Raw genomic sequence first — 12,994 nt, forward strand, 5'->3', positions numbered from 1 at the left:
AAATAAAGGAAAATTTTTAAAAGGAAATAAAGTATTATTAGATGTAGCGAATACAAAATTGGTCTACCCGACGGATAAAAAAACAATCATAAATAACATCCAAACTAATTTGGTAAAAGCGAACATAGGCAACATGAAGGAATAATGAGAAAAACAAATATATATATATATACTAGCTGTTGGGGTGGCGCTTCGCGCCACCCCAACACCTAGCTGGTGGGGTGCTTCGCCCCATCCACACTCCAATATGGATTAAAATATACATATACATATATGTATATATGTATATATATATATGTACATATGTATATATATACATATATGTATATATATATATATATATATATATATATTTGGGGTGGCGCTTCGCGCCACCCCAACACCTAGTTGGTGGGGCGCTTCGCCCCCCCCCCAAGCCCCCCCGCGCGCGTAAGTCGTTACGCGCCATATTAGTTACGCGCCATTGTAGTTGTGTCCCTGTGTCCCACCTGTGAATATAGATAGATTTATATATGTGTTTCAAACTACGTAAAAATTGCGAATATACAACATTTTTGGCTTTCCCACTACTGGGAGCTTTCCGTTTCCAATTGTCAGCAATTGATCTGAAAATGTTTGACCAGAGTCATCGTTTTGCAATCGGACACGCATATTTGTAGTTAATTTTAATATTTTTACGTGTGCCCATAAATTAGAATTTTTCAGGCAAGCATTCATTCCGTCTGCAGGAGTTAAACTACGTAAAAATTGTGAATATACAACATTCTTGGCTTTCCCATTGTCTGTGCATATACAAAGCCGTATGCACTAATAATGACGTCATATGCAAACGCTCTTTTTACAAACAAACAAACATGCATACACACAACTCGTTTTTATATAGATAGATAGATAGATAGATACAATACAAATTAACTGCGTAAAACTTGGGAATATACAACATTCTTCGCTGTCCAATTGTCGCTGCATATAAATAAATTGTCAGGTTTACCGACCCTCGAACATGCAACCTACAATTGTCCATGGGAAAAACAATCAGTATTAAGATCTATACCACATTTTTCTAATGATTGACCTTGAGCTTTGTTAATGGTGATTGCAAATGCTAATCGGATTGGGAATTGCAATCTTTTAAATTGAAAAGGCAGATCCGTTGGAGTCATGGGAATGCGAGGAATAAGAACAGCCTCACCCTCAAAAGGCCCTGTCAAGATTGTGGCCTCTATTAGGTTTTCCATTGTTTTTTTTTTTACGGCAAGTCGCGTGCCATTGCAAGGCTTTGGTGGGTTGATATTTCTTAAAAGTATTATTGGTACGCCTATTTTTAGTTGTAGCACGTGTGGTGGAAACCCTGAAAGATCTATGGAATTTAAAAATTCAGATGGATAATTAACCGCTTCATTTGGTTCCAAAACTGTGTCGACTGACTTGCAAAGGACTGCCTGGTCTCGAATCTTGGTCAAAACAATATTGTTGATTTCGTGGACGTCTATATTTTTGGGTGCGAGAATCGCTCTTTCACTTAGCCATTTATTATTTTTATAATTTTTTAGAATATTCGGAAATACTTTTTCAATCAATTCATTTTTGGACGTCACTAAATTACAGAAATCAGCAGGTAGTTGTATACGTCCTGAAATTGAGTCTATCGTATCATAAATGTCTTTTTGTTCCGACGTTAACTTGGAAATGTCATTTTGTACATACGACAATAGATCACTCGTAATGTAACTTTGTTCACGATCCAATTCTACACAGGTCGAAACAGCAGCGATACGGTTAGGTGAAGGCATTCCCAAATCCTGAAGAGGTTTGTTTGCCATACGTACGCACAAATCTTCTATAATAACTAAAGTGTAGTTATAAATTTCTGATGTAAAATCAAAAGTCATATCTGACGTCTCTAACTGTATTCGATGGAGTATATCTTCGGACATTTTTGACTTATATTTTTCCCATAACTCTGTAGGAGCTGATGGAGAGAAAGTGCACGAATTTGACTTGGGGTTGACGTTTCGCACGCGTCATTGATGCAGTTATCCCAGTGTTGGTCATTCTCCAATAAATTCAGAGCTTGGCATGCACTACGGTAATTGTCATGTATAGTACTGTTTACAGTTCTCAAATACTCAAAGGATGTCGGACCGGGTACATTCACCAAAAGCAGGCGTAGAAAGAAGCATTCATGTCGATTGGGGTGAACGGTGTAGAGTCTTCCTATCGTGGTATCTTTGAAGATGGCAGGTTGGCCGTAAACCCACTGGTTATCTACTTCGATGGTGGTACCGTTGCCATTGTAGGTTCTTCAGTAATTTTACAATTAGAAATTTCTCTTTCAACGGTTTTCTTACAATTAAAAATTTGTCTTTGAACGATATTCTTAAATACCTGTTTCCTGGTCGTCATTTATATTCCCTGTGTCCCGGTCGTCATTTGTGTCCCGGTATCCCAGTCTGTAATTTCTCTTTGATTTCTCTTTGAGTGTTTTTTCTTTTTAGTATTTTTTAGTTTTTTACATTTTTTCTTTTTTCAGTTTTCTTTTTCTTCTTTATTTTTCAGCTTCACTATGAAATACATATCGCCGAACCTTTGTTTTTTTAACTAAAATCTGGTAGGCATTGATGACCTTATCCAAGTCAAAATCCCAAACCCAATCATCATCACTATCATTTTCAATTTTGATATGTTTTGACTCTCGCTGTCCAGGTGGATCTTCATCTAACTGCGCGGTTTTGCGTTCTTTAGCCTCAAGCCTGTTTCCTTGCTGTTCTTTTGATTCCTCGGCACGCTTTCTTTTCTGACTTTCTCTATCAGCAGCAAGTTTTTTGGCATAGACTCTTTGAGCATCTTCATCGGCTTTTGCCATGGTAAGTTCATCAGTCATTGTAAACTTAAACATTAATAGATTTCTATGTGAACATATGTCTTAAATATCTTGAATGACGTCACCGTCAAAGCAAAAATGACGACAACTAATTTCATGACGTCAGCCGACACAGAAACATGACGTCACCTGATCCACAGATCCACAGACAGACAACTTATTTTTATATATATAGATATATATATATATATATATATATATATATATATATATATATATATATATATATATATATATATATATATATATATATATATATACCCCAACACCTAGTTGGTGGGGGCGGTTTGCAACACACACACCCCCAAGCCCCCCCGCGCGCGTAAGTCGTTACGCACCATATTAGTTACGCGCCATTGTAGTTGTGTCCCTGTGTACCACCTTTGAATATAGATAGATTTATATATGTGTTTTGAACTACGTAAAACTTGCGAATATACAACATTTTTTGCTTTCCCATTGTCTGTGCATATACAAATCCTTATGTACTAATAACGACGTCATATGCAAACGCTCTTTTTACAAACAAACAAACATGCATACACACAACTCCTTTTTATATAGATAGATAGATAGATAGATACAATACAAATTAACTGCGTAAAACTTGCGAATATATAACATTCTTCCCTGTCCAATTGTCGCTACATATAAAAAGATTGTCAGGTTTACCGACCCTCGAAATGCAACGTACAATTGTCCATGGGAAAAACAATCAGTATTAAGATCAATACCACATTTTTCTAATGATTGACCTTGAGATTTGTTGATGGTGATTGAAATGCTAATCGAATTGGGAATTGCAATCTTTAAAATTGAAAAGGCAGATCCGTTGGAATCATGGGAATGCGAGGAATAAGAACAGCCTCACCCTCAAAAGGTTCTGTCAAGATTGTGGCCTCTATTATGTTTTCCATTGTTTTTTTTTATGGCAAGTCGCGTGCCATTGCGAAGCTTTGGTGGGTTGATATTCCTTAACAGTATTATTGTTACGCCTATTTTTAGTTGTAGCACGTGTGGTGGAAACCCTGAAAGACTTGTAAAGGACTGCCTGGTCTCGAATCTTGGACAAAACAATATTGTTGATTTCGTGGACGTCTATATTTTTGGGTGCAAAAATCGCTCTTTCACTTAGCCATTTATTATTTTTATAATTGTTTAGAATATTTGGAAATACTTTTTCAATCAATTCATTTTTGGACGTCACTAAATTACAGAATTCAGCAGGTAGTTGTATACGTCCTGAAATTGAGTCTACTGGGAGCTCTCCGTTTCCAATTGCCAGTAATTGATCTGAAAATGTTTGACCAGAGTCATCGTTTTTTAATCGGACATGCATATTTGTACTTAATTTTAATGTTTTTACGTGTGCCCATAAATTAGAATTTTTCAGGCAAGCATTCATTTCGTCTGCAGGGGTTGATCTAGGTATTATAGGTAATGTTTGCCTGAAATCTTCCACAAGCAATATTAATGTGCTGCCAAAAAGTTTCGAATTCCCTCGCAAATCTTTCAAACATTGATCCAGAACCTCGAGGGATTTTTTGTGTGCCATTGTGCACTCGTCCCAAATAATAAGTTTGCATTGCTGCTATACTTTACCCATCCCAGATGATTTGGAAATATTGCACGTGGGAGTTTCTGTAGAATGCGAATTCAGAGGCAATTTCAAAGCGGATTGAGCAGTTCTTCCACCAGGCAGCAACGTTGCGGCTATTCCAGACGACGCAATTGCCAATGCTATATCATTTTTGATCGAATTGATGCCAGAATCAGTTTTATCACAAACGTTTTACCAGTACCTCCTGGCGCATCCAAAAAGAAAATTTCTCCCACGTTGTTATCGACAAAATGCATTATCGTATCATAAATGTCTTTTTGTTTTGACGTTAACTTGGAAATGTTATTTTGTAGTTACGACAATAGATCACTCGTACTGTAACTTTGTTCACGATCCAATTCTACACATGTCGAAACAGCAGCGGTACGATTAGGTGAAGGCATTCCCAAATCCTGAAGAGTTTTGTTTGCCATATATACGCACAAATCTTCTATAATAACTAAAGTGTAGTTATAAATTTCTGATGTAAGACCAAAAGTCATATCTGACGTCTCTAACCGTTTTTGATGGAGTATATCTTCGGACATTTTTGATTTATATTTTCCCCATAACTCTGTAGGAGCTGATGGAGATCAAGTTGTTAGTATGATGCCAAACAATGCACGAATTTGACTTGGGGTTGACGTTTCACACGCGTCATTGATGCGGTTATCCCTGTGTGGGTCATTGTCCAATAAATTCAGAGCTTGGCATGCACTACGGTAAGTGTCATGTATAGTATCATTTACAGTTCTCAAATGCTCAAAGGACGTCGGACCGGGTACATTCACCAAAAGCAGGCGTAGAAAGAAGCATTCGTGTTGATTGGGGTGAACGGCGTAGTCTTCCTATCGTGGTATCTTTGAAGATGGTAGGTTGGCCGTCGACTGACTTACCCTGTTTTCGACATTCAAATACTTTATTTTTAGTATTTCATGTGGAATACGAATGCACTTCAGTATACAGCAGTTTTTTTGCAAAAGAATCATTTTTGCATAGCGAAAAGAAAGCAGTTAACTTTGTATCCGGTGGATTCAGGGCTCTTTGTTGCATGTTGGTGTCGAAGAAATAAACACGTTGACCATTCTGTAAATGTACCACTAAGTGAACAACGGCTGGACTACGTTCATGTATCGGAAATGAAAGAATTCGCCAAACAGCTTCATTACTGCTTATGTATCTTCAAGCCTGATATTGTACGATTTCGTCGATATCTTTGATTTCGGACTGCAAGAAAAAACTGCCATGTCACTGCCTTTGTTGACGTATTTACATATGTATTTGATTGCCTTTACGGAGTTACAATATTCAACGTTTATGTGTGCATTAAATGTTTTTGATAATAATGGGGAATATGGAACAACCCACTGGTTATCTACTTCGATGGTGGTACCGTTACGCTTCTTTATTATTGCTGTTTTACCGCCATCTTCAGTAGATCGTCTTCTATATTGTGGGTAACTATCATTGCCAGTAATGCTGTTGGATACTAAACGTCGAGGATATTGCTTTGTGCACCTTCCTTTGGCCATGCATGGTGAATTTACGTTCAATGCACCGCAAGATCCATGTATCATATTTTTTACAACAATATCATATAACCCCTTATCGACATTTTCATCAGGTATTTCAGCGGAAATCACATCATCAATTTCGTTAGACGTAATTTTATTATGTAGCCAGATTAGTATATATGCGTGTGGCAAACCTCGTTTTTGCCATTCCACTGAATACATCCAGCATCGCACTGACCCAAACACTTCAAGTTTTACTATGTAGTTTATCAGTGATTTCAACTTTTGCTGGAAGACACGGGCCGTAATGTCATGTCTATGAACCTGCATCTCACAAATGAATGTATTGTTCAGAGCGGAGCTTGGTCTGATTCAGGCGGATATATAGCAAACGTTCTGATTCAATTGTTGCATACATATCAACGATATATTGGTGAAATCGTTCATTCAATGCTTTCCTCGAGTTAACATCTCAGTAACACTTGCTGGTAAATTTCTTACAACTAAAAATTAATTTTGAAGTTAAAGAAGTACATGACAAATTTGTGAAAATACGAATCATGAACTCGGATGACAAATTCTCGGTACTTCAAGCGAATAAACAATTGCGTGACCAGTCCTGGAAAAAATACATTGATACAGCGATAAAATTTGATTTCAATAGAGTTTTCTTCAGTGATGATGTTAGTAAAACTTGCAGGGAGATTCGCGCTACGCTGAATCAAAAAAAGAAAGAAATGAAGGATAAAGGTTTTATTGTATGGATCCCACCCACGGTACCACCCACATTATGCTACATAGACCAAGACGGAGTGAAACAAAAAAAGAAGTGGTATAACGTCCCACTTGTCGAATAAATTGTGTTATTTTTTTTATTTTTTTCTCATTATTAGTGATTTGTTAGGATTTGTTCATAACAGTCATTATATAAATGCACAAATATGTGTTGGTGTGCCCACATTGTTGCCAAAATATGCGTGTTCTCTGTTGAATGAAAAAGAATGAACATACCTCCACCGAAACGCAATGGATTTCTCCGACGTATGCGGTTTTTATATGTGATTAGCTTAGTTTTCTTTTTTGAGTGGTCTTTTGTTATATTATTGATTAACTGGAGTGAGGCTTTTTTGTTGATTTATGATATTGAGTTTCCTTAATTTACCTGATCTAGCAAGCAGAACTAAACTGTTAGAGGAAAATCCTTTTGATATACTGGAATGCTTGAAAGATGTGAAGGATGATGAAGCAGTAATTTTGGAAGATAGCCCGAAAAACAAATATTCATTCATGGATGATTCTATCCCCACATGCAGTAATGTACGTTTTTCTAGCTTTAACTGCAGAGGTTTACTTAATAGCATTGAGTTCATAAATGACATAATTAATAAATATAAAATTGAAGCTTTAGCAGTAAACGAAACTTTCTTAAATGATAGAAATATTAATAATGTAAAGTTTTTTGATTATGATTTTGTTCACGAGAGTAGAAAACACCATCAGCATGGTGGATTAGGATTTATCATAAGAAAAGAGTTAAAATCGAAAATAAGACGAGACCTAATGATTTGGAATGTAGAAATGATTTTTGAAACGTGTATTCTGGAATGTGAAATTAATAAAAAATCAACAATCATGATATCTTTATATCGCCCACCTTCCGGAAGTACAGATCAATTTTTGATGCAATTTGAAATTTTATTAAATAAAATATCACAGATGAATAAGCAAATATTTATTTTTGGTGATTTCAACCTAGACCTAATGAAAATTCAAGCAAAGCAAAATGATTCGAAGATAAGAAAATTTTTTTAACTAATGCTTTGTCAAGGACTGCTCCCATCATGTCTGATTTCAACTCGAATAGATGATATTGGAGCAACATTAATTGATAATATTTTTTCTAATAGTATTTGTTTTTCAAATTTTTTCATATTAAACGATATCTCAGATCACGGTTTGATAATTTCTGAATTTAATTTGGCCAGATCTAAAAAAAATAAACATAATGAAAGAACAGCTCGTATAATAAATGATGAATCAATTGCACGTTTAATTATTAAGCTAGGAGATATAGATTGGAAGGAAGTAGTCAGTACTGAGGATGCAAACAAGGCATTGGAAATGTTTTATAAATCATTTAATGATGTTTATAATGATATATGTAAGAAAGTTAAAAGGAAAACACCCAAGTCAATGCCACAAAAACCATGGATATCCCCGAGACTGTTAAAATGTATTAATGAAAAAAATAGACTATACAAAATTAAATGCAACTATCCGTTTGATGAAAACATCCAGAAATTCAAATTGTACAAAAACACTCTGACTAGAACTTTGAGAGAAAGTGAAAGAAATTATTATGAGAAGGAAACATCTTCAGCTGCGTCCCAACAGAAAGTGTGGGAAATATTGCGTGATAAATTAAATACAAATAAACGAAGAGAAATACCGAATTTTCTTAATAATGGAAATGACGCTAATGAATCAACTGAAAAAAAGGATATCGCAGAATTATTTTCTAAGCATTTAAGTAAAATCGGTGAAGAATTGGTTAGAGATCTTTTGGATAAGCCTTCAGATTATACACGATTTATGCCCCAAAATGAAGATAAATCATTGTATATGCTATTCATCATTTGATGAATACCAAAAAGCTATTAGTGATTTAAAGAGAGGAAATTCTGCTTCAGTAGATGATATATCGACAAATCTCTTAAAGAAAATATCAGGTGTAATATATGAGCCTCTTGCAGATGTTATAAATAAGAGCATAAGAAATGGTGTCTTCCCTGATCTTCTGAAATAGGCTAAAATAATCCCTGTATTTAAAAAAGGGGAGGCTCAAGATCCCAATAATTGCCGTCCTATTGCACTCCTTTCCCCACTGGCTAAAGTTTTTGAAAAAAATATGAAATATAGACTTACATCATTTCTGGAAAAGATTAATTTTTTTTCGAAGTTCCAGTTTGGTTTTTTAAAAGAAAGATCGACAGAAGATGCTGTCGCAGCAACACACATTTTCATTAATGATGCTTTAGATGATGATTGTTTAGCAGCTACATTGTTTTTTGATATTAAGAAAGCTTTCGACACTTTAAATCACGAAATTCTATTTAAAAAACTTGAAAATTCGGGAATAAGAGGAGTACCTTTAAAATTAATCAAATCATATTTGCACAATCAAAGGTTTGTGGTAGATATTGATGGTGAATATTCGTCTGAGACATCGAATAATAATATCGGTGTACCGCAAGGTTCAATTTTAGGACCTCTGTTATTTTTAATATATATAAATGATCTCCCTAATTCTACTACTGAAAATGCATTAACAATTATGTTTGCGGATGATGCTGCAGCAAGTTTAAAAGCACCAACATTAGATGCACTGAAAGAAAAACTGATTGAAGTTGCAAAATCCATCACAAATTGGTTCCAAATTAACAAACTTGTCCCTAATTTTGTTAAAACAGAATTTATTACTTATGGAAGATCAAATCAAAATGAAATTGAATTCAATTGAAGATCAATTGAATAGTATCAAATTACCATTGATACTATTCATGAAATCAAAAGAGTATACACAGCAAAATATTTAGGTATCGTTTTTGACCCTACCATGAATTTTAAAACACATATTTCGTTGTTGAGACTAAAATTATCAAGATATATAGGTTTGCTCCACCGACTAAAATTTTCATTCTCATATAAGGTTCTAAGAATCCTATATTTTTGCCTAATTGATGCACAAATCCAATATTGCTCAGCTATATCTTTGCTGACTTTTAAATCACATATTAAACCACTACAAACCCTGCAAAACAAAGCTATTCGAATTCTAGATAAGTTTTTACAACACCCAAGGAGTACAGATATCCACTCTGAAACACGTACCTCTTACCTGTTTCTAGACATAATGACTCTTACACAGAAATCTCATCTCCTATTATCTAGTTGGTTTTTTTAAGATTCAACATGTACATAATTTCTTCTTTGACCAGAACTTACCTTACCTTAATTATCTTAATTTGCACTTCGGAGCAAATTAAGATCTGTAGATCTGTTGAATGCTCCTGAGTTGAATCGGTGATGTCTCATAGCAGGTATGAGCAGGACGGAATGTCCCACTCATACTTCCAGTCTTTCGTGGCCCACTCTTTGTCCAGTGCCTTCTTGAATGCTTCGGGGGTGGGGGCTGAGACTGTTGCTTCGCACAGTTCATTCCAGGGGTTGACGACTCTGTTGGTGAAGAAACTTTTTCTGGCCCTGGTTCTGACTGACTGCTTGAACAGCTTCTTTGAGTGTCCTCTGGTGCACTGTGGGGGGCCTGGGTGGATGGGCAGGATCTTGGCATATGATGAGTTCAGCAATTTGCGGGTCATCATCATGTCGCTACGGTTGCGCCTGTACACGAGGGTAGGGAGGTTGAGAGCCCGTAAACGATCTTGATAAGGTTTGTCTCCAAGGTTTGTGATGGCCTTGGTTGCTCTCCTCTGGACTCCCTCAATTAGCCTGACATCTCCTTTGTATGTTGGGAAGGCAGCGCACATGCCAAAATCCAAAACGGGTCTGACTAGTGCCTTGTAAAGTTTCAGGAAAACTAGTGGGGATCTGCTGGTAACTGTTCTTTTGATCAGACCTAAGTTTGTATTTGCCTGGGACACGCTCTTGATGGTGTTGGCATGGAACTTGAGAAGGCTGTCAACGATGACCCCAAGGTCGCGTTCCTCTGTGCTGGTCTTGATGGGTGAATCGGAGTTGGAGGCATGTTCATGCATATGGTATTGGGCGCATGGGTTTGAGGGATCCAAAGTGTAGCGTGCTGCACTTGCTTATATTGAACGATATAGCCATTTGTCTGCCCACAGCTGGATTTTCTGGACATCTGTTTGCAGGGATTTTACATTCACTGCTCCAAATAGCTTTGAGTCGTCAGCATAGAAAGACAAGTTGTTTTCCACCTCGCTGAATATATCGTTGATGTAGATGTTGAACAGTGGAGGACCAAGAACAGTTCCCTGCGGTACTCCACTGATGACATCACAGGGCTCGGAAAAGACCTTTTCACCTCCAGCATCAAATAGCCTGACTCTCTGGGTTCGTCCTGACAGGAAGTCCATAAGCCAATCAACCAGGTTGGGGTGTAATTGGGCAGCAGTAAGCTTTTTTCTTAGCCTTTTGTGTGGGACTTTATCAAAGGCCTTAGCAAAGTCTAGTAAAACTAGGTCCACTGGCAATCCTTTGTCAAGCAAATCTGTAATGATGTCATATGTTTCCAGTAAGTTTGTTTCAACTGACTTTCCTGGTTGAAACCCATGCTGATTAGGGGATAGGATATTGTTGACTTTCAGATGTTCCAGTATTGCATCATTGACCACTCTTTCAAGGATTTTTGCGACTACTGATGTGAGACCTATAGGTCTGTAGTTTTCTGCTTTAAGTCTGCTGCCTTTTTTGAATATTGGGGTCACAAAAGCAGTTTTCCAATCAGATGGGACAGATTTGGCATTAATAGACTTTTGGAATAGGTCAGACAGTGGTCCTGCGATGATGGTTGCCAGTTCCTTCAGCGGTCTTGGGTGTAAGTGATCTGGTCCAGCCGATTTATTTGTGTCAAGATTTTGAAGCCGTTTGAGGATGTTGGAGGGGTCGATGCTGACTTGCTCCATCGTTGTGGGGGCTTCATAGCCCGGGCAGTTTGGCAGGGGGCCTTCCGGTTCACAAGTGAAAACTGAAGCAAAGTGCCTATTTAGTTCATTTGCTACATCAGTTATGTTGGTTACGGTAGTGCCATAGGGTTTCACCAGTCTGGATATAGTTCGACGGGAGTGGTTCTTGCTAGAGACATAATTCCAGAATTTTTTAGGATTTGTCTTACTTTCTTTGGCAAGATTGGACTCCAGATTTTCGTAGAGTTTTCTGGTGAGGTTTCTCAGCTTGTTTCGTGCCTTGGTGAAATTTGTGTGTTGCTGCAGGTCTCCTGACTGCCTGAACTTTTTCCATGACCTCTTTTTCCCGTTTATTTCTCTTTTGATGTCTTTTGTCATGTAGGGGAGGGATCTAGGTTTTGGTTTGAAACTGGTCTTTGTGTGGGCATCCTGAGCTTTCAGCAAAACACCCTTGAATTTGGTCCATTGTTCGTCAACTGTGCCACTTAGTACATTCGGCCAGTCTGTAGTGGATAATTCATTTTGAATAGCAATGTAGTCGACAAACACATTTTTGACTAGCTTGTTCTTAAGTACTTTCACTTTCAGCATGAGCTCTATAGTTAGGTGATCGCTTTTACCAAGGGGTGGTGAGTAATCAATACTTTGAACTAAGCTTTTGTCATTCAAGATAACCAGGTCAAGTATTGTTGGGCGCTGAAACAATCTGTATCTAGTTGGTTGGTCAACTATCTGGTGTAGGGACAATTCACTGAGGCAATTTAGGAAAGGCTGTTGCTTGTCTTGTTCGGTTGGAGTGGCACCACATCCAAAACCGTTTATCCAGTTTATAGATGGAAGGTTGAAATCGCCGGCAATAAGCAGATGTCCTTTGAGGTTCGAATTTAGTGTGCATATTATTTCTGCTATTGCTTGTTCGGTTACAACTTGGGATGGGGCTGAGGGACTTCTGTAGATGCATCCGATTCTGACTGTCTCTGACACATGGCTCCCTGGCACACATAGATCAAAGCAAACTGCCTCAACAAAGGGGCAAAGGAGAGGAACATCAATTATCTTTGTATTGTATCCTGCTTTAGCGAGGGCTAGTGTTCCTCTTTTGCAACCTTGGGACGACAGATTTGAGAGAACTTGGTAACCCGGGATTTTCACATGGGAATCGTGAAGTTTGTTACTACTGTTTTTAGGGCAGACTTCAGTCAGTAAGATCACATCGAACTTTTTTGAGTCAATTAGGGTTTTTAGTTCATCAATTTTGTTGGGCAACTGGTCAACGTTAGTAACACATACACTAAAGTCAGAACTTACGGTTGCTGCTTCTGGTTGGCTT

The sequence above is a fragment of the Artemia franciscana genome, chromosome 20 (genome assembly GCF_032884065.1).
Source record: "Artemia franciscana chromosome 20, ASM3288406v1, whole genome shotgun sequence".
NCBI classification, from domain to species: Eukaryota; Metazoa; Arthropoda; class Branchiopoda; order Anostraca; family Artemiidae; genus Artemia; species Artemia franciscana.